Source organism: Zalophus californianus, chromosome 3 (assembly GCF_009762305.2).
Source record: "Zalophus californianus isolate mZalCal1 chromosome 3, mZalCal1.pri.v2, whole genome shotgun sequence".
Taxonomy (NCBI): domain Eukaryota; kingdom Metazoa; phylum Chordata; class Mammalia; order Carnivora; family Otariidae; genus Zalophus; species Zalophus californianus.
In genome coordinates, this window is record NC_045597.1 from 129335980 (window position 1) to 129360050 (window position 24071).

The 24071-nt window shown below is 36.6% G+C and overlaps 1 protein-coding gene across 7 annotated transcripts in view; it reads right to left on the minus strand.

Annotated features, from left to right (window-relative positions):
- Positions 1–20226, minus strand: part of SCN3A (sodium voltage-gated channel alpha subunit 3) — a 109749-nt gene extending 89523 nt beyond the window's left edge. For 5 of the 7 annotated variants that reach the window (XM_035726809.1, XM_035726808.1, XM_035726807.1 and 2 more), the window contains exons 1-2: positions 20011–20226; positions 2092–2286 (exon numbers count right to left, since the gene is read on the minus strand). The gene's annotated coding sequence lies outside the window, so the exon portion shown is untranslated. Of the gene's footprint in view, positions 1–2091; positions 2287–15538; positions 15595–20010 lie in introns of all 7 variants that reach the window. The other 2 variants (XM_035726805.1, XM_035726804.1) reach the window with 2 other exon arrangements.
- Positions 20227–24071: the final 3845 nt, after the last annotated feature.

A 24071-nucleotide genomic window follows, 5' to 3' on the forward strand; every position in this document is an offset into this window, starting at 1 on the left:
TTGGCACATTATAATGATAACCACTGGACACTCTCCAAGGCAGAATTAAACATTATTTTCCGTATTTCAGAAGATTTTTGGAATAACATCTGGTTGGTGTGCTTACCTAACTAGGTGGCTTTGAGAATTAAACAATAGTAATAGATAAAACTCTGTTACACTGTTGCTATGTCTCAGATACTCTGTCATGTAATTTATATACATTAACTCAATCTTATGAGGTTTAATCATTTAATCGTATTTAACCTTATTATTCCCATTTTAGAGATCAAAAAAAGCTAGGTAGAGATAGGTTGGATAACTTGTCCAAGTTACAAAAGTAGTAAGTCAAGAAGACAAGATTTAAACCCATATAGCTCAGGAAATAGCCTGGGCTCCAAACCTATGAAATGAGATTTTTAGTTCATGTGTTCTGAAATGGAATTAGGATAAGTTCACTACCTCACTGGGAGGTTACTATGCATACAGCCCCATGTTAAGAATGGAGTGGTGAAATCTAAGAAACAGAGCAGTATAGTCATCACCTTTGTTTTTAATGTAGAAGATAAACAGGAATGGATTAATAACAAACATAAAACCCACATCTAATGGATACACATTGACATATATTTTAAGTACTTTAGAGTTATTTGAAGATAAATTAAAAGCCTAGGCTAGCTTTTTATCTATCATTACCTCTTGCTCTCACTGTGGTGTCAAGGAATTATGCAATCCTATTGGTCTGAATAAACCTACCAAGAAAGTAACTGTATAGCAAGGATATCGCTATGACATGGCCAAATACAAATGAAATTGAGACTTTCTCTGCCATTGTTCCCTTCCTGTTAGCTAAACTCATGATTGTCCACGCATAAATGTTATTTATTGATTTGCTAACTTTTTAATAAGAGAATCTATTTCCCTCTTTGTCTACCTGGACTCAATGGCATACCTCTGAAAAAAATAGCTGAGTAGGAAAGCACGAACTCATTTCTGTCATCAGAACAATTTCTATCTTGGAAATAATAATTAGTTTCTAGGAGTTGATGTTCCCAGTGACTTTGTCCTTATCAGACAGCTATAAGCTCAGAGAGACAACTGCTAAATAATAATAATTAAGCCAACATTGTAATAGACAAATTGTTGGTTTTATTAGGTCTTCAATTTTTCTACTGTATGTTTTCATACTGAAGACAATTTTGTGTTCAACTCCCCAACATCCATTCTACTCCAGACACCTTCTTCAAGCCCCTTGCCAATCATTGGCTCAGGAATAGGTTTGTGGTCCATTTCTGGCCAACAGAAGGTGAGGGGAAGCCTGCTAAGTGAGTGTCTATGAAAAGTTTCTTCACTCCTAATAAAGAGACCAAGGAGGAGACAGAATTCCCTGTCCCCTGGACCTTATTGCATTGAGGTATGATACATGGCACTACTTCAGTCAGCTTACAACCAGAAGGGATGCCATTCTGAGGGCAAAGCTGACACACTGAGAGTTGCAGATCACAGAAATCTACCCTTGGGCTCTTGACAGATCGCTCAGCTCTTGGACCCAAACAGCCTCTGCACTACTTGTTATATTCAATAAACATCTTTCTTGACTAAGACAGTTTTAGACAGTTTTTCTAGTTAGTTGCAGATGAGACACCAGACAAGTAAATACTCCTTGGTCAGTTCAAAAACTTGGCCAGTTCAGAAGCCAGCTTACAACCAAATACTAACCACATATTTGTATGTCCTTTACCCCAATTCAAACAGGTGAGCTATATATTATCCAGTTACTGAATAAATATAATAAAATTCAAGTAATTACAATCCTGGTTAGTTCACTAAACACACGGAATGAATGTCTCTTTTAAAAGAAAAAGAAATAAAAAGCTGGGTTGGTTTATCTTTCTTACATCAATGGCCTTTGGCATCATTCCACTCCTGCAGGTCATCTCTGCCGTGTTTCTAAGTGTTTGCCTCTTTGGAGGAACAAACTATCAAGGAAGTAATCACTCTTTTGCCTTCTTTTTTTTTTTTTTCTCCCGATACAGCTGACTTTGTTAGCTAGTAGAGATTTTAGTTTACCTTCCACAAACACAAATTTATACCTACTGGTAGTTTAGATACCTTAGATAGTTACAGCACCTTTTTCTGGAAAAGCTTCAGGCCACTTCTGGGAATTATTTCATTTGTTCTTATACTATCCCTAGAAGAGATTCTGTATTTTTATTCCCGTAAGCCACTCTGCCACAAATCCTTGACAGATATCTCATCCCTGATGAACTCTGATGTGGCTTGGTGTCAGCTTTCTTGCTCCATAATCTGTGTAGAAAGGGAAACAGGTGAAGTTAGTCCAGCATCTTTGGCATTTGGATTGAAATGGGTGCTCTGGGTCTGGGTCTGGGTCTGTGTGCCCTGATGTGCTCAAGGAAGGATGGGGCCAGGAACCACTGCCAGGATCCTGGGGTGGGGGTGGGGCTCTTTTTTCTTTGGCAGCCTTGATTTAATTACTCTTTCTGAAGACATGCCAGAGCTCCAGAGCATCTTCCTGTTCTTTACTTCCTACTTCTTTTCCTCCCTCTCCCCTCTTTTCTCCCCCTTTCTTTCTTCTCTTCAAAACACCAAAGAAGTAGACCAATGGAACGTGTGGTCCACATTGGTATTGTGGGTCATTATTCTAGTTTGTTTTCATCTCTTTTTCTTCTCCACCTAAAACCCCATCTGATTGGCTGACTAAGACAAGACCAATAAGCCTTATTCAATGGCTTCTAAGAGTAAATTTAGACAAGCAGAGATGAAAAACTAGCATGCTAAACCAAGGCATAATATTAACCTAAGTATAACAATCCAATGTCATATTCCTTTCAGCTATAACCATTAGCAATAACTTAGCCCAGTTAAACCAGTCATTATTTCAAAGGACAGACAATATATGTAATTTTTAAATCAGCAATTGATATTTATTTTTTTTAAGATTTTATTTATTTGACAGAGAGAGGCACAGTGAGAGAGGGAACACAAGCAGGGGGAGTGGGAGAGGGAGAAGCAGGCTTCCCGCGGAGCAGGGAGCCGGATGCGGGGCTTGATCCCAGGACCCTGGGATCATGACCTGAGCCAAAGTCAGATGCTTAACGACTGAGCCACCCAGGCACCCCCAGCAATTGATATTTAAAACAATGTTTACCTCAGTTCACTTATTCAGAGCTCATAAGCCAAACTGGTCATGGATTCTCACCAATAAATCTCCCTTTACAATTTACTGAGACAAACAAACAAACAAAACCATTAAATCTCACCTTTTTCTTTTATACATCGTCTTTTAAAATCTTTGTCTCCCAATGAAAACTCACTCCTAGGCCACTAATCTTGTCTTTACTGTCATCAAAGTGATCTTTCTAAAACACATATCCTACCCTTATTAAAAATTGTCAGTGGCCTTCAGTGACTCATAGTCACTTTAGCAAAGTATGCAGGCACCTTTATGACCTTCCCTCTGCCTCTCCTCTCTTACCTTTCATTTGGTAATAGCACAGATCTAGCTCTGTCATCACTAGCTACGTCACATTGAACATGCTACCTAGCCAATCCAATTTTTAGTTTCCCATCATTTAATGGAGATTACAATACCTAGTGAAACAGGGCTGTTGTTTGAACTAAGTGATATATGTATTACACACACACGCACACATGCACACACGTGCACACACACACACACTTATAAGTCACTCATACAAGAGGTGGCATAAAGTAGGTTTTCCATAAAAGCTGGAGGTTTTAGTAGTATTAGAAGTAGGAAGAATAGTAATAATAGTCTTAGTTATTACTACACTACTAATTATACCCATCAGACAGACCCATACCTCAGACCTTGAAATACCGATTTGTTAAATAAATGTATAGCCCTTCAGTAAATGTTCCCGCTACTTTACAGCCACAAGCTTAATAAATGCTGCTTCTCCTCCCCAGAACACAAGTAAGAAGTAAGGTTTGAATGCCTTAATCTCCAGCCTGACATATAATGAACATGATGTTGAAAAACCAAAATGTCCATTTAGATGTATTTCCAAAATATTTTGTCATCTTTAGTCTGGGAACAGGGAGAGGTATAAGGTGGGGGGTGGGGTGAATATCCAAGGAAACTAAGAAGTTAAGGAGGAGCAGGAAAGTAGTTTGAGAAAGCATCCCCAAAAGTTCTGATTTTCTTGAGTTCTCTCTCCTCTCCCTATTGTGAAAATCACTGATTCATGGATCAGAAAAGATATAACCTATGGCTTGGGATCCAAATGGAGATTTGCCAACCCCAAATATATGTGGGAAATAGTAGTGATTTCTGTATATGGCCTCATGCTTCAATTTAGGCCTCATACTTCAAGTTGCATTGTGTCTTATTAAGATCTCTGTCTCAGTCAAGCAGACCATGGCTTACAGGTTAACTAATATAAAATTGGCTTCATTGAGTTATTTAGAGAATGAGGATTCTTTAAAGTAGTTCTGAACTTCAGTTAACATAGGAATCATTTGGGCTACTTGTCAAAGATGCAGCTTTCTGGGTTCAGTCTCTGGAAATTCTGAAAAAGTTGGTTTGGGGCATGGCCCAGAGATCTGCATTTTAAGCAAGCTCCCTAAATGAATTTGGTGCAGGTGGCACGTGGATTACAATTTGAGAAGGCTGCTCTGAAGGAAATGAATAGAGGTTACTAGAAATTTGAGATGGGTACTTTACACAGTCAAGGCTAGATTCAGCTCTAATGTTGCCAGTAAGTAAGAAAAAGTGGAAGCACACTGGATTTAGGAAAAAACAAAAACAATTCCTAAAAGCTGTGTATAAAAAGACAAACTTTCTCCAAGAACTAAACAGGGAAAAAAAATTTTGCTTAGGACGTAACATAAGGGACACTAGGTAATATGCTTATCAGATGTCCTGAATGTAATTGCGCAAAAGATCCAAACAAGGTTAAATCAACTAAGTCTTCTACTAATGGCTAAAATTAGTTGAACTCGGTGAATTCCATTAAGAAGATGATGAAATAGGATGGTTCAAAACTTTACTTTCAGATTATCTAATACAAGTATTGGACCAGGAGATCCCTCCCAAATTTTGAAATTATCTTCATAGAATTTCAGCATTTTGGAAATTAAGGGAAAGTTCTTCATGCCACAAATGAAGAAATGATAGCTCAAAGAACATGATAAGGCTTTACCCTGAAAAGGGAGGTGTCACCAGCTGAGGAACCTTGGACAAAGTTGCTGTGCTTTTAATTTTCTTAATCCATTTATATTAATGTTATTAATTGTAATGTTTACGTCAACAATTGAATTTTATAGAGATGAGTTTAATTGTTTATATTCCTTTTTGTGGTATTTTAGTTTATCCTGACTATTTATTCTTTAAGACTGAGTCCCAGTGTTTTTTAAAAATGTTTGTCTTACTCCCTGTGCATTGTTTTTAACCATCATCTTTCCTCTTTATCTTTTCACTGTTTTTGGCCGTTTATGCTGTTTTCTTTCAATACATCCATCTTATTTTATACTCATAATATGATGTACCTGCTTTAGAATTTTCCAGACTAAAACCATTTCTGTCATGCATTAGCTGTAAAACTCTGGGGATGTAGTTAGCTCTTTGTGCAAAGGCTGAAGCAGATCCAAAGCCTCTTATTGAGGAACTCACACACTTTGCCAGCTGGTCTCTGGCAGCATTTCCCCACAGGGAAGGGGCAGCCTTCCATCTGGGTGGGAATGCTGGTTTGCTCTCCAGTGTCTGTAATCATCCTACCCTTCCAGCTGATCATTTGGTTTTAAGACTTGAGGCCGTTATCAAGGGGACAATTCCAAATGGCCAAATCACCAAGATATTATGAAATGAAACATAGGAAGTTTGTCTAGAAAGTAAACCATACAGTCCTCTGGGTGCTCCAGAGATTCTCCCAGATCAGATTTGACCGTCAGAAGGCTTCATGGTGATTCACATTAACCTACAATCTGGTAATTGTTTCTCTGAGCTCTATAAAATTCATTCTTGCCTTCACGCTAAAAATGTTGAGTCCAGGAGGCCCAGAGCTAAATGTACATTCCAAAAGAGTAACTTCATTGATCCACAGTCTTGACAGGTTTATCACCTCCATTTTTCCGTTTGCCTTGTCTTCAACTTCCTATTGCACATGGATTTAAAAAATAATATACCACTTCCCATCATACTTTTATAAAGAGATGGGATATAATAAATGTCAAAATTTTCTCCATGATTTAAAAGATTTATTTGTTCGTAAGCATGAGTCTGTGCTTCTTACAAATGAATTATTTTTCTCAAGGAATATACTTAATTTTATTATGAAAATAATTGTTAAAAATTGAACTGGGAAACCCACTATGCTAAAATTGAAAAGGATCTGTCAGTCCATCTATTTTCACCAGTTAAGATTATAGTAGTGGTTCTTCATAGTTAGCATCAGAGTTACCTAGAATGCTTTTTGTTTAAACACAGCTTGCTAGGCCTCACCCCAGAGCAGCTGATTCTATAGATGGGAGTGAGGCCCCTAATTTTGCATTTCTAACAAGTACACAGATGATGCTGGTGCTTCTGCCCCAGGAATCACACATTGACAATGACTGGCTTACAGAAACCATAATTTTATTTTACGTTTTTTTAAGTTAGAAATATATGTGCCATTAATATTGCTCTCATTTTTAGGATCTCTCAGAGATGACAGTCATAGTTTCTGCAGTTTCATTTGTTCATTCATTTAATGTCTTGTGGTATAATTCCTCTGAACCCAGAACCTTGGAATGATTTATGGCAGTATTTCACAAAAGCCTGCAATAGCTTCCTGTCTCCCTTCTCCTGGCCTATTCTCACCAGCAGGCAGAGCAATTTGGGCAAAATGGAAATCAAATCATGTCATTCCTCTGACCAGAAGCCTTCAGGAGTTACCCAGAGAAAAGGCCAAACTCCTTACAGTTGCCTATCAGACCTTATGATATGGGCTTACAGTTACCTAGCTGAACTCATCTCCTCCTGCTCTCCCCCTCCCTCACTGCCGCTTAGCCTGCTTGGCTTCTGTCTGTCCTCTGCACCTGCCAGGCACAGATACACTGTTCCCTCTCTCAGGAATGTTCTTTCTTTAGGTAGATGAATGCCTAACTCGCTCATCTCTCTCAGGTTTTGGCCAAATGTTTACCTTCTCAAAGAGACCTACTATGCTTCCCCTCCAGCTTCTTACCCCATTCTATTGGTTTCTAAAGCACTCTCACCTTATTATGTGCTACATAATTTATGTATTTGTAATGTTTATTATTCATGTTCTGTCTCCCCTGGGTAGAACATAATAAGCCTTGCAGGGGCTGGAATATTTGCCCTTTTTGGTCTATTTTGTTCACCAATGAATCCCAAGTGCTTAGAACAGTGTATGACACATAGTAGGTGCTCAGCAGACATTTTTTGAATAAACAGATTTTTAATTTTGGTTTACCCCCAATATTTAGTAATTTTTATTTCAACCTACAAGTACTCTTTAGAAAGACTAGTATTCTACTTATGGCAGTATTATTTTTATAATAACAAAGCCTAGAAAAAACTGAAATGACTGCTAATAGGGGATTGGTCAAGTAAATAAAGTAACTTAGTTTTGTATCACACAACCGTTAACACGATAAAACAAAAAAATAAAAACAGCAATGAAAGCCAAATTCTCTATGGATACTATATTTCTTAATTATGTAGTCCTATTTAATCTAGATCAAAATACATGCATTGAAATCTTGTTTACCTCAAAGATAATTGTATAAATAGGCTAAGCTTACTAGACTGTCTTTAAAACAAAGCAAAATGAAGACTGAATGCTTCACTCAAAGAATTCCCCACTCCAAAATATCTTCGAGAAGTAACAATAATGATAATAAAGGACATTAAACACTTACTGTACTATAGGCACTGGTTAGCTCATTTAATCTTCACAGTAACCCTATGAGCTAAATGTGACTATTGCCCTCATTTTACAGATAAAGGAGCTATAAGGTCCAGAGAGGATTAGTAACTTGTCCAAGATTACATGGCTAATAAATGGTACTACCAAATCCAGTGTTGTTTTTCTTTAGAAAAAGTAATCAAAGTCTCTCTCTCTCTCTAAAAATACTTTACCATCTGTCTCTGCAGTTTCATCTTACATACTTTCCTATATATATGCTCTTCTCTAGTCAAACTCATCTATTTGCCATTCCCTGAAAATTCCCAGTCTTTGGCCTTGGCCTTTCAAAAACATTCCTTCTGACTGAAATACCATTCACCACCAGTCATTGCCTGTTAAAATCCTACCTTCACTCCAAAGTCAGAAGTGATTCTGCATTCCTCTAAACTCCCAGAGCACACATATATTGTCTTTAAAATTCATATTATAATTACAATATTCTATCTTCTGTTGTTCTTAAGGATGTACCTTATTGCTTCTACATCTACTGTTAAATTCCTTGAGGAATAAGGATTACTATATTTCTACATTACTGTTAAATTCCTTGAGTCAATAAGGATTTTATTGACTAGCTACTACAGTAAGCAAGAAGTTACAAATTTTAGAAATGCCCTGTCCACTGTGGTAGCCACTGGCCAGATGCAGGAGTTGAGCACTTGAAATGTGGCTAGTGCCAAATCTTGAAATGATAGTATTTGGGCATGTTGGCTTACATAAAACATAGCATCAATAACCTTAATTTCACTTGTTTATTTCGTCTTGTTTTTCAGCACCTAGAAAATTTCCAAGTACGTTCTGGGTCTCATTATATTTCTATTGAATAGTGCTGATCTGATACATCCCTTTCTCCTACCCACCCCCCAATCCTCCTCCAAGTGATGAAACCCATCAACAAACACATAAGTTAAAAAGGGAGGCAATCCCCTATTCTGATGCTCAAAAAGGGTGGCAGGCTGTCTCTGGATGGATAATTTTTCTATTTTACTTGGTCAGCTTGTTGTTTTTGTCCTTAAGTCATAGGATTTGGGACCAAGAAACACTATAGTGAAAAAGTTACTTTGTCCATAAGCAAACATTTTGTGTGGATGTGTGCCTGAAGCACATGTGTTTCTGGAGAGGAAACCACATTTCAATATGAATCTAGCAAAATTATAGAAAGCTTTCTATTTTGAAATAAACTGGCATCATGGCAAACAGAAAGCAAACAGCATTCTCAGACCAGTAATAAATCCTTGATCTATAACATCAGGGTAACATCAGTGCCTCTTCAGCCGTAACAGAGAGGCCTCTGAGTTGCCCTCAGCCACGTTTCTCCTACTGCTTGCCGGTGCCGTGTGCTTTAGGCAGCTTCTTTCCAGGCAACCACAGACTGTTTACTGACTGTAATCAAAACGACAGCACACTGTTTTCACAACTGAGTGTTAAGAGTTGATTGCCTTTTTCACTTGGCAACCTGAGGGAACTTTAGAACGAGTATCTTGAGGTACAACTTGCGTTCATTCAAGATGGTGGTGCTCACTTTTCTACATGTTACCTGCATTCCTTTGAGGTTTAAAATACAGAGGATTGAGATTTATCTAGCCTGGAGCAGAAGGGTTGTAATCACTGCCTTCAGATCACTTCTACTGGTAAACTCCACTGGAGCACAGGTTGATTTAGGTGGGGCTGAGTTTCGGCTGTCATGTGATTCTTCATCTGTCAGAACCCAACCATTTGAGGGACCTTCTCTATTACCCATGCCCCACGAATAGATAATTATAATGCCATACACTCTGATCACTCTCAGATGGTGCCACAGAAGACAGTGCAGCGGAATGGAAAAGTTTGATGTGCTCAATCATTTTAGAAACAAGATTTAATGAAAAGGTAAGGAAGAGAGGGAGGAAAACAGGAGGGGAATGGAAGCTGCCATTCAGGTAACCTGTATTCTAGACTTGTGTTTGCCATCATTTGCTGTGACATATTGAACACTCAATAGCTTAGGTGTTCATTGTCCACATCTACAAAAGAGAGGGAGAGGAGGAAAATTGACTAGCTCATTTGTAGTGCCTCTTTTGTTTCTAAAACTCTAGTTCCAGTGTTCAGACTCTGGGACTCTGTACCAGATACACTCCAACATCCATCCCTCTGGGAGAGAATGATAGGTACAACAATAGTCCTGTACTCTGAACAAGGACTATTGAATACTGGACTAATCATGTAACTGAGCTAGGCTGCGGTAGTGCCTCTTTTGTTTCTAAAACTCTAGTTCCAGTGTTCAGACTCTGGGGCTCTGTACCAGATACACTCCAACATCCATCCCTCTGGGAGAGAATGATAGGTACAACAATAGTCCTGTACTCTGAACAAGGACTATTGAATACTGGACTAATCATGTAACTGAGCTAGGCTGCGCTATACATATTAGAGGCTATCTTCATTTCAGAATACTCTGATGAACTATGAGCTTGCTCAGATTAAAACCATGTTTTTGATGAACAAATATTATGAATGCCTTGAGTACAGCATAGCTGGGCGGTTGGTTGCTGAAAAGAAATATCCCTCACATCCTTTCAACTCTATAGATATCCAATTCTGTATACATGATTTCTTCATGTAATTCTTATACGTGTAATTTCTTCCTAGATGAGAAATTTATACAAATAGAAGTTTTTAAAAAAAAACTCACAAAGCTTTGTCTAATTTTCAGTGAATATGACAAGTCACTTGGTTAAATTCCCTTCCAACCCCGCCAAAATAGGGGCTTTTGAAGTAAAGAGAAGCTGAAAATATTTTTATAGGATCTGAACTCAGGTCCCAAAAAGTCAGTGTGTTTTTTTTCCCCCCCAGCCACTGAGCACATCATTGGCACCAAAATTAGAGCAAGGGCCTGTGTGCACTGCCCTGATTTAGGTGTCAATGATGCCACTTTACTGCAGCAGGAACACACAGTGGAAGGTCTCTGCATGTGAAGGCAGGAAGGATGCTGTTCAATGATCAATCCTGTTGAGGCTAAAGATAACCAGAATGCCACAGGTAAGAAAAAATTACATGTGATGCAAACTTGTATTTCAGGCAAGGATTTGCAGCAACCAAACTGCTCATGAGAGCCAAGATGGGTGTAGCCTGTCCATCCTGGTTCTACCCAGGTTGGAAGATCTAGCAAGTAAGACCCTGGCTAGAAAGGGCGACAATCATGAGGAGAAATGTAAAAGCTAAAGGGAGAAGATGCTAGAAAGGACAGAACCGGAATCTGTGATGTTCCTGCAGTGTTCCAGGTGTGTCCCCTGAATTATCTCCTCAAAGACATGGGTCATTCAGGATTCTGATAAAATTGCTTCTGCAATATTGGGCATTGAATTCACTAATTCTTCAAGTGACCCCCCATTTTTAAAAAAATTAATAGAATCTCTTTTTTTAGAGCCATTCTAGGTTTACAAAAAAACTGGTTGTGAAGGTACAGAGTCCCCACACTAAGTGTGCCTTTTTATGCTTTAAATATTTAGCCCTGAAACATTTTTTTCGGGAAGAATTTAAGAGAATAAATGAAAGTATTTTCTCAGGCATAAGATTCTCTAAATTTAGCTTTCCTGAGAGATATGGATAGTTGAAAAAACGTGTATTATTTTATGATTAAATTGATCTCATAGATTGTTGTCTGAGACGTATCATTACTATTGTGCCTTTAATGGATGTTTAAAAGAAACGTGCCTTACAGTGACTCCGAATAATTTTAAGACACCTAGTAAACAATGTGTCTAACAAAGGTCTAAGAGAAAGCTCACTTTTGTGGCTTTGGTGGTGTGGTTTAACTCCTTTGTGTTAATTTGCATAAAGATCTGCACCATGATTTGGATGTGTTCTGCCAGTTTTTATTTACTCCTAAGCATTACGCTTTCCCTTTTCAATTGTACTAAATGATTTTGAATGACAAGTTGAGATGCTTTTCCCCAAAGAATCACCATGTTGGTGGAAGGAATGTTTGTATCAACAATAAATTTTTTACTTTCTATACTCACTGAATAATTTAAGGTGAGCCTTCTTTGAAAAACATTTCTTCTCTGCTTTAATTCTTATTAACATTTCACTGGTTTGTTTTTTATATTTTCATTGTTTTGTACCCAAGCACTTTGTATATAAAGATAAGATGTCAATTATTTTTAAGTAAATGATCCGATCCCAGTTTACGAACCCAGGCACTGTTTCACAGACATCCATCATAAATCTAGCCTCAAACATAATATTGTATTTCTTCTGTTTACTGTAGAAACACCAGCCTCCCGACTTAAAATATGGATATTCTCATCTTGAGATTTAACAGATCTTTTCTCCATGGGGTAATTTTACTGACCAGGTTGACAGAATGGTAGAGGTTGTGAAGAAAGCAGAGTTAAGTAGTAGATATTAAATGATGTTTATCTAGAGGAAAGACTTAGGATATAATTTGCCCTGGAGGACATAGAAGATTGTTTTATTAAAGGCTACTTGCAGTCTCCTCCCAGCTGTGGAAAGGACTGCGCCGCAAGAAGCCAACATAAAAAAGCAACTGGGGTGTTAACCCTGCAAATGTCTTCTTAAAGAGTTGAAAAAGCTGACTCACCTTAGTAATGGAATTCCTTTTAAGAAATGCAATTAATTATTAATTCCACTTAGCTATTAGGTTAACTCATTTCTTTCTTATAAATATCACTTTCTGAAAATACACTTTTAAATGCATTTTGACTTGAAGAAATTTGTTGGTTTACAGATCTGCCTTTCCTCTCAATCTGCCACAGTTGCAGTTTCAGAAATTAGAAATCAGTGTTTTGTTTCCAGTAGGATGACCTGGACATTCAAAGAGTATCTTTCAATAGAAACTCTTAATTGATTATTTAAGACTTAATTTTCAAAGAAGCAATTTATGAGGTACAGAATAAAAAGAGAGTGAATCTCTGGTTGTACAAATTGCAGTTCACGATGCTTATTTCTGAGCATGCACAACTGTTTGTATTGTTAGTCTGCAAAATATACCATAGCCAGCAGCTGGGTCAACTTTCAGATAGAGGTAAGGGTAGGAAATTGGTGATTTGAAATATAAAACTGCTTAAACATATAGTATAAATACCAGCCTTTCTAACCAAGGAAGACATAGGACACGAATGTATTTTTTGCTATTTTCCTAAGTATTTGCATAGTCTCTTTACCTAACACACACCCACTTACTAGAATTTTAAAAATTATTTTGAAAGTCATTTCTCAGCTCTTTTACTTCACTAGCCAACCTTTCATTAGCTTCTCTCATTTTTCGCTGCCTTCCTTCAGTCAGCTCGTTTTCGATCCTGGCCCCATATTTGAACTATACTAGCAGAGCCCTTAAACAAACACTGATCCCCAGACTCAGCCCCAGAGAGTATAATTGAATTGGTCTAACGTGGAGCCAGCAATGCTCTTTTTTAAGCTTCCCAGGTGAATACAGCGTGCTGCCAAAGCTTATCATGTTGTACCTTCTTCTCTTTTCTCTCAGAATGTTTGCATATCTATTTCCCTTCAACTGTTCTTTTCTTCTGTTATTTTTATTAGTGAGGTTTTAAAAATCTAATTTTCGTCATTTCTCTTTTCTTTTTTTTTTCTGATTTTCCATTTACTGGCCAAGAAGTTCTCATTCCAGGCACATGGATCTATTTTGTATTCTTATCTAATACTACCAAATTTTTATGTCAATGAAAGAGAATGCAATATGATTGTGAATTATACTTTTGTCTGTCCTTCCAATGCTGATATAATAATATACTTTAATTTTCATAAGATTGATAGTGGAGCCCAACACAGTGGTTGAAAGCTAACAATAAGAATGGATTTACTTGAACTGTAATCATTGTTGGCTATGATTAAAGATCATTTAATATGATATTTGAGAACTTTGAGGCTATATGGGACTCAAGAACAGGTAAATATCATTAAAGGATCGATTTTTGAATTTTAATTTAAAGACAGATTTCAGTAGTTTCAGAACAGGGCAGAAGTGGGAATATTACATATTATATCAACTATCATATCAGTAACATGATAATGACAGCAAGGGAAGCACTAATAGCAACAAAACTGGGGTAAAAAGGATCTATGATGATAATTAAAATTTGGTGACTTAAATATCAGCAGGAAAAACAGAAATATGGGAGGTAATGCATAAAATATTCAAGGGTTTGAAATGAATGTAATAGGAAAATCACAGGCAGTTGGTTGAGGCCTGGAGTAGTAGATAAGAAATATGAATGTTATTGTGGCTGTGCCTCGAAATGCAGTCAAGCCATTTCCTTTCCATCAGATTTATTTTTCCTCACTGGTGAAAATACTGGTTGGATTGGCAAAAGGAAAAAAAAAAAAAAACACCTGGCCAAACTCCCATGGCTGTATCCTGCCTGTAGGTATGTTTTGTTGGATTTATCCAGTATTGTGAATAATTTGAAATAGATGACAGCATTTCACAAGAGGGAGGTTTCTAATAAAAATCTGGATTTTTAGCTTCTTTGGAAAAATTGATTTCTCAGTCTCCTAGCCCTAAGATGGAGCTTTCCCTCCTTGGAAAGGATATGGTTGTTTATGGATGTCCAGTTCTATAGTCTCAGCCTTGCTGGCTTCACTCTTTTTCTTACCCACTCTGCCCATTTGGAATTTGGAGTTGTTTCCCTAAGAATTTATTTACAAGGTAATTTCCAACCATGATATAAGTTCCACGAAAAGAAAGTGCTCAACATTTCATTAGGTAAAACAAAAATAATTTACAAAGAGAAAAATAAATGTCACAAGCAAAAACACCGGGGAGGGACACCTGGGTGGCTCAGTCGTTAAGCGTCTGCCTTCGGCTCAGGTAATGATCCCAGGGTCCTGGGATCGAGTCCCACATCGGGCTCCCTGCTCAGCAGGGAACCTGCTTCTCCCTCTGCTTGCCGTTTCCCCTGCTTGTGCTCTTTCTCTCTCTCTGACATAATAAATAAATAAAATCTTTAAAAAAAAAACAAAAACTCTGGGGAGACAAACTAACAGATGACTGGTTCTTAACTAGAGGCGTAAGCCCTTAAACTGTGTGCTGTTAAGCCCTATGCAAGAATATTTTGGGTTCTAGATCAGAAGCACAGGGTCACTTAGCAGTAATAGCTGGGATTTAGTGAATTATTCCAGTCAGAGCTCTTGGGAAAGGAGAAGGACACGATGTTCTGTACAACCTGAGTAAGAATATTCTAAATATTAGGAGATTACAATTCCCCAAAGTGAGCTTCTTGGCAGAAAATGGCCAAAGTTATTTAAAGAGTGACTTCCCATCTTTGAATTCACCCTTTGAATAAAACAATATTCAAGCACTGTTTAATAATTTAAGGACCATCATTTCTTTCACTTTGCTCCAGCACAGAGCTTAATCACATGAAGGGCTCCCTATATGCAGTCTCCAAAAGGATGAAAACCTAATTGAATTATTACAGAAATAACTCCAGACTTTTAAAAGGTTCCTCTGAACTGAAACAACCCCTGAGAATTCCCTTACCCAAACCACCACCTGGCATATGTTTATATGCACTGTATTCGTACAGAATGTATATATTTAACATTGTAAACCTGCTTATAAGTTACTTTGCAGTTGTTCTCTATTCATATACCTTGGGATGAAACGTCTTTAGAATTCTTTCTATAAGGTCCTTTAGCACTTCAAATCCTGAAGAAAAGAGGCAAAGTATAAAAAACAATCAATCAATAAATAGGGCACATTAAAACTTGTGGTATCCAGTAGGCATTCATGTAGATTTTAAAGAATTCTTCTACTGTGGCTAATTATATATCTGGGTGTAGATTCAAATTTTAGGTACCCAAAGAGTTGATACTTGTCAGGCAGTTCATAGAACAAAGCGTGTCTTTGCATAATAGGAGAGCCAGATTTTCTTTATTACCGTATTATCAAGTAAAAGAAAATTAACATTATTCTGCTCTGAAATAGGTATCTACGCTTGTTAATATTCCATTAAAATGTATCTGAAGAATGTGTTAACGTTGCCTCTGGGTGAAAAATATCATCAGGGAAAACTGAACTAAAAAGTAGCTTCCTAATCAAAGATAAATATATGATCTTGCAACACAAGCAATAATCCAATTGGCTTTTCTCTTTCCCAAATTTTATAGCTACCTCAAACAACAATCTACCTCAAAAAGTAATAGTTCAGATACCAGGTTCTATGTTGAATTGCCATTAAAGTTGTTTGTGGGGTAAAATTCAAGTGGAAGCAAAGATAATTTAGAATTGAAATTAATCAAAATTCTAAAAAAGATCCTGAAAGTGCAGAAGTGTACTGTTAATATCTTAAATTACATTTCAGGGGCAGGTAGGTAATTCATCTTCATAATTTGGAAAATTTGTAAAACAACCATCAGTATTAAAGTAGAGTGAATAATATATTTTTAGATGCCAAACAAAACACTAATTCCCAACCTTCAGTGTGTTCACAATGTTCCTATACATGAATGATAATAAGAAAAAGTAATCTGTACAGCCACTCATGCAAAGAAATTTCACTATCTAGTCACATGTTCATTCTTTAGTGGGAAAAAAAGCACCTTTGTCTTCATATCCTTATATTTATGAGTGCATTCAGTTAATTTCAACCCTAAAAATAAGGAACCACAAAAGCTGGAGTTACCTAGAATCAAGGAAGACGGACTAACCAACAAATTCCAGGCAGAGCACAGTGTAATTGAGAAATCTTCCCCTCATGTCTTTAAGCCTCCCAAAGTCTCAGCCTTCTCACATCTGTGTAGTCGTGAGCCCATTAAGTCATCTTGGCTACCATGAAGATGAAAATGCCAGTGTAGTTACTTGAGTCTGTGTAAAGAGGCCCAGGGTGGTTGAAGGGCAGGATTAGGAGGCCTGGGGTGCTGAATGGCCATCCCAGCTGTAGCTCCCAAAGATCCCAGGAGCACAGAACTGTCAAGAGCACAAAACTGCACGTAGAGAAAACATTTGGAGGGAAGTAGGGATTTTGCAGTATATCCACAATTTCATCAGGCACAATTTGCCTTTCCACCTTTTATTGTATCATTAATAGGACTTAAGCAGGAGAGTTTGAGAGTTGATCACATAGCCAACACATGTGGTCATTTCTGGGATTTAGGCTCTGTAATTTGATGGCCATAGTAGAAATTTTGGGGTACTTAAATGTTCTTGGTGAGACCTAAATTTTCTTTGTGAATCTTCAAAGACTTTTGTCTGATAAGTATATCTGTTAAGGCACAAGTGAAATAAAGCTCCTTGCCCCTAATTTGTTAAAAAGAAGAAAGGCTTTGAAGTGGAGTCCATGATAATGTATCGTTGGGCCAAAGAATGGTTTTTTAGAAGGTATTATGAGAGTTCTTTAAACTCTCAGGAAATGCCTAGGATGTTAGCACTAATCGGTATTATTATAGGGAGCACATTTGTTGTTGTTGTTGTTGTTTCAGCGAGGGCATTCTTCCAGGATGAGAATTATCATTTTTCAGCTACAGAATTTCTTGGCAGTTTCATTCTGTCCTTCCTGTTGTGGTGGAAGATATTATATCACCATCACTAATATTGGGGGGCAAGGGAAGAGGGGAGGGTGGCCATCCAGTCATGTCCCAGGATATGTAATAAACACTGAACAGACATTATTTATTTACACAATCCTGCAGCATTAGGTGCTATCATTCCTATTTTATAGATGAGGTAATAGAGGCTTAGAAAATTTAAATACTTTGTCATTTAATAGTGAAGCTAGGATTCAGTCTGTCAGCCCTGCTCTTCTTCACTTCTCCATATTGCTTCCCAGTCATTTCCACCACAGAAGGAACTGGCCAAGGACTTTTAAAACATCTCTAGTCCTCTATTTTTCTATCATCACGTTTAGTGCACCATTAGTGGTAATATACAACAATAAGTGGTAATATAAATATACAATATACAAGAGTTAAAGATGTATCATATCACAGTTAAGCTGAGAGATCAATTGGTGAAAATCCAGGTAAATTAGAATCATAAAATTTTAAAATGAGAAGTGTCCTTATATATTTTTTATTCTAATAACCATACAGCAAAGAAAATGTACTTCAGTGATACATGGTGTCTTTTCTGAGGTGATAAAGCTCATTAGTAAAACTTGAATCAGAAACTGAGACTTCCAGCTCAGTGCTCAACCTATTTATCTGTAGTACACCATTAAATTACAGTATTATTTGGGGCGCCTGAGTGGCTCAGTCAGTTAAGCATCCAACTCTTGGGTTTTGGCTCAGGTCGTGATCTCAGGGTAGTGAGATCGAGCCCCCCGTTGGCCTCCAGCACAGAGTCGGCTTGAGCTTCTTTCTCCTTTTCCCTCTGCCCCTCCTGTTTGTGCTCTCTCTAAAATAAATAAATAAATCTTTTAAAAAATTACAGTATTTTTCTTATGAATGAAGTCACTGTTAATTCTTTTAAAGAGTAAGATACCCAAACTTAATCAAAACAGGTTTGATTTCCAAAATTTTTCAAAAAGCCAGTTTTGTGAAGAACTCTGTGTACATATGCTCTTCACATCATGACTACGTATATAGACAAATAAGAGATTATTGCAACTATACTGAAAAAATTGCTGATATCGAGGGCTGAAATATAAGCATCCATTCATAAATGTAAAACAAGTTCAGTCAAGACCAGCTCTTGTGTTTACATAGAACAAAGTTACTCAAATTCAGTCCCCTGTAGAGAAGCATGAAGTATACAATACACTGAAGCCAATTAACATCCATTTCTGGGAACCCTTTTCAAAGAAACAATTTTCTTCATATCCTATAGTAGGAGTTCTTCTGAAATACACAAGATTCAGGGCTTTTCTCTGAGGCAATCACTACTTTATGTTTTTAGGGGGAGTATTATTGATACTCAGTGTAAAATACTGAGAAATCAGTATTTTGCCATATCATTAGAAATTACAATTGCTTTTAAATACTCAAATTCTATCCTTAGGCCATTTTGACCAGTACTGACTGGAAACCCAGGTTAAAATCAGAGGTCTTTATTTCACATAGGACACACAGTACGTGAAGTGCTTGTGTTGAAATTTTTCCATGCAAATTCCTACAAGCACTTATGCTTTTATCTTTGTCCTCATATGCTACATTACACCACCTGTTGTATTAAAAAATAACAACTTTATGATATTTAAAACCCTTCTTTCAATTAATACCTACAGATTTTCTGCCAATAATTTCTTATTCCAAGTATGTGATTGCTAATTGAATGCAACATTTGTGGTTATGCTATAAAATATTTTAAAGAAAACTACAGAAAATATATATTATAGATAAAGTAAGTAATTATTTTTGGCGCAAGTGGCTCTCCCTGGTAATTAATAATAATAACTAGTTGTTAAATCTCACAGAAAAAAATAAACAGAAATATATCAAGCTTCTGAGATAATTCATCAAGAAAATATAATACCCTTTAAGTCAATAAATTTAAAGATAAATATTTAATATAAAAATGAACATATTAACATATAAACTAAATAATACATTGTGGAACATATAGGGATCATTTTATTATTAAAAGGCTAAATCTCTTTTTAATGGTTAGTATTGGTTATCTTCTTCCCTCCATGAAAATAGATTATTACACCTCTATATTGTTATCACTCCCTAGACACATGGCCCCTCCAAAGCTGTTAAGTAAAAGACTAAAGCACAAGAATGATAGTTCCAATTTCACTATACATTTATGTTTAAAAAATACTGGGCACACTGGACATTCAAATAGGTGATGTACAGCCACGAAATCCATTAGGTCAGCTTTGTGCAATAAAAAATATTTTCCTTGAATACAATGAATCATAACAATCTGCATGTCTCAAAAACATGAGATCAGTGATGCCTAGTCTCTACCATAAGTCACCATTTCTAGACAGAGGCTCTATTTCCTTTGAGAGATAAAGGAATAGTAAGCAGTTTACACATCAAATGATGACTTTGGTTCCCGGAATTTACATTAAAACAGCATTAGGTTAAAAATAGCAGCATGAAGATGATTTTAAAATAAGAAAAATGATCTGGTGGCTAGATTCTGTGGTGCAGATAATTAAATGTTTTGCCAGCTTACCTGATAAAACAGAGCTTGACAGATCACAGCATAACAAAGCCCGGTATCCAAGATGGTTATAGAGTATAAGGTGCCTTTCTCTGCAGTTGTTCAGATTTTTGGCCACAGAGATTTACAGATTAATTACAGTGTTTTTTTCTTTGCTTTCTCTGTGGACAAGAAAACAAAGAGACCTTTCCAGAATCCTCTCTGCTTATGCCTCCGCTTCCTGTTCTGAGATTCACTCTATGGTACCCAACATATATCAGAAAACAGCTTTGGGGGGGGGGGAAGGCTGACAGCTCTCAACATGGTACCGCCATCTACTGGCAGATACACAAAATTGAACAAAAGGAAAAACATCCTCATTACTCTTTTTAAGGTAAAATGTAACATCTCCCTGCATATGAGTATGTACAAAGAGACTCTTTCCCGTACTCACTTATTTGTACCTCACCAATATTTTATAAGTTTACAAAGTTTATTCACTCATAAACTACCACAATAAACATAAAAACTACAAATATCTGTTTGAAAATTACATTTTTAGATTACCTTACACCCTGCAGGTAGAGTTTTGCAAGAATCTCTCTTGTGGTCTGTGCTGGTCTTCTGAAAACTTTTTCTTCTCACGGGATGGATTATTTTCCAAGTGAGTAATCTGACTCCTTAAAGAACAGTGTAATACACAATTACTGATAGTCTTTTGTGTTGCTTTTGGTAAAACATTTACAAGAAACAATATCTGAATGTAGAAAGGTATTCTAAACTTTAGCAAGGTCTAGCTAAGTTAGATCTGTGGATTATTTTGGTGTGTGTATATGACATGAGGAACAGTTAAATTCACCTTACATGAGATAATTCAAATCAATTATATCTATGTCTTTAAAATACTTGAGAAAACATTGTTTATAAGAACATTGAAGCATGCAATACGTAAGCAAAATGAAAATGATTTTTATCAGTTTATTAAAAGAGATTTGTCATGAAACCGCTATTCATTTTATTTGACTTTTTATATTTACTTTAGAGCAAACAACTATAATTTTATTAATCATTAATTAAAATATATTCATATTGATGGAGCACCTTAATATATGTTAAGTGCTATATTAGCTTTGAAAAGACAAAGATAAAAATATATGGTGCCTGACATCAAAGAGCTTATGTATAATGGAGAGACAAATATAGCAGGTACCATATTTTCAAGCTATGTGCTCAAGGTGTGTTATTTACTTAGTTTTTAATTCCAGCCACATTTGCCTAATGGCAGAAAATAAATCTAGTCAGTTAGAGGTAGACTGAGTCACTTGACGCTGTTCCCCATGATTTCAAGTTTATACTAAACCAATGTACAGTTTTCCTCTTCCATTTTCTTACACAGGGATTGATTTAAGTCCAGGAATGCTTACATATGGGGAGAAAGCAGAGTATGGTTCCCAGCCTCCTGCTTTTCTATGTGGGCATCCAATGAGGTGTAGAATCCTGTATGATTTTTGGGCACCAAAATCCCTCCACATGGACATCTACCAACGTGCCCACATTCCTCTTTGGTTCCAGAAACACCATCCATCCAATTTAGCATGGCAGCATCCCCTCTTCATAAGCATTAGCTACCTCAGGTTTGTCAGCTCTTCCTCTTAGGTAACTTTTGTTCCTGTCCTTGGGGAAGGAAGGAACACAGCTAGCAGGCTTCCAGGGTCACTCTGGGCTGTAAGTGACTGATGTAAGTCCCACATCTGAGGTACTCCATACCACCATCTCTGTATTGTTTCCATCTCCTGGAGCATGGGTGTTCTGTGGACTTCAGACAAGTGAGGCACAATCTCTGCTACACTGGAATATTCCAACTTCTCATCTCTCTACCTTTTTAGCTAAAACTGGGTGAGCAAGCTATGTAGGGGGCCCCATCAGAGACCCTCTTCCATTGGGTTCCCTTGCTTCTTCCCAAACTTCCTTTCCAGCCCCCCCAAAATTTTGTTTGTATCTCTCTTCCTTCTGTGCCAGTAGTAAACTGGATCCACAAGTTTTCCTCTCAAATCCTTTTGTCTTATACCTAATGTATTAGTTTTCTAGGGCTGCTGTAACAAAATACCACACAGAGTGGCTCCCACCAACAGAATTTTATTGTCTCACAGTTCTGGAGGTTAGAAGTCCTAAATCAAGGTGTCAGCAGGGCCCCGCTCCTTCTGAAACCTGTAGGGGAAGGCTGTCCTTATCTCTTCCAGCTTCTGGTAGCCCAGACATTCCTGGGCTGTGGCAGCATAACTGCAGTCTCTGTTTCCATCTTTCCATGCTGTTTTCCCTACATCTCTTGGCATAGTCTTTCCTCTGTATGCCTGTCTCTGTGTCCAAATTTTCCCTTTTTATAAGGACACCAGTCATTTTGGATTAGAGTCCACCTTAATGATTTTTATGTTAACTTGATTATCTCTGTAAAACCCTATTTCCAAATAAGGTGTTTTCTGAGGCACTGGGGATTAGGACTCCAATATACTTTTTTTTTTTTTTTCAGGAGGGTAGACACAATTCAACTTACAACACTTAAGACCAAAACCTTTTAAATTTAAAATGCAAGAATCTGATGATTCTTTCCATTTAGGAAATAATAGCTTTGGTATCTGGCCAGAATTTGGGGGGAGTGGGTGGAGGGAAGATCCTCAGGTAGTAGTGAAGGAATTCATTAATAATAACAAAAATAACAAAACCCAACATTTATTCAGTATTATGTGTCAGATACTCTTCTAAGCACTTTGAGTATATTCACTTAACCCTCACCTATAGAAAGAATTATACATATTTTACAGATGAAACAAATATGGAGTGAGGTAAAAAGACATTAACTAGTACTTCATATATCACCACGCATATGACACCAATATGCACTGAGTCCTGGAGAAGCATAAAGGAAATGAGCTTTTATTAATTTAGACCGCTGCTACTAACACATTTAATGAAAATTCATGACATTTTAATCTTTCATTATGTAAGTTTTCTGTCATGAAATATTTCTATTTTCTAGGAACTTTTATGTTTTTTCTCTAGTCACAGCCAAATTATCCTTGCTCACCACTACTTTTCTAAATGTTCATTAACTCTGCCAGTCCTTAGCACCCCATGATAATTTCTCCACCAGTAATAATGCTTAGAAGTATATTCATTCTGATGACCAATTTGGGGCATATACTCAAAAAAACGTATGCATATACTCAAAAGATTTCTCTGATAGTGTTTTCTAAGGAACTGATTTTTGTATGGGTATGTATGTGTATATGTGTTTTAAACTCTTCTAAGGACAATAAGATAGAATTATCATAGGATGAAATTTTGAGGAAGAAAAAGAAAAACAATGCAGTTCTATAACAAGTAGGATTATACAAATTTAATAGAATTATTAGAAATTTAATAGAATTATATAACTATAATAAACATCAATATAAATTAAAAACATAAATAATGCCAAATTTAATAGAATTTGCAGGTAATATTAGTCTCATCTGATTTATATATTCATTGCTAATATTTTTAATTGCTTCACTAGATCTGCCAATGAGTAACAATTATTATTCCAATGTCCACACCTAATTTGGAATTCCCTTTAAAGTTTTTCTAGATATCTCCTGCTCTTTTCCATCTCTACCTTACAATTTGGAACAGTTGTCCCCTAGGTCTAGTCCAAATGCAAAAATAGTATAAATGTAAATATGAAGAATCAAGACAATGTATGGAGCTAAGGTAAATATATAAATACTATAATCAATATCCTGGAGAAATAAAAATATATTGCATCTATGAGGAAATGGGAAATCTTGGGGGAATAATAAAGTATAATAAAGAGTGCTCATAAATTATATACACCATACATAAAGCAGAGGAAAAATAAGTAGTCTGAAAGGAAAAATTAAAGACATCTCTTAGAAAGTTGAACTAAATACAAGGATATGAAAATATGATAAGAAAAAAAGAAGAGCATCAATCCCCAAAGTAAAAAAAAAAAAAAAGTAAATGTATTACAAGAAAAATTTCCAGAAATTAAAAAACTCACTAAGAATTCACTTTATGATATAAAGGCACACACACTG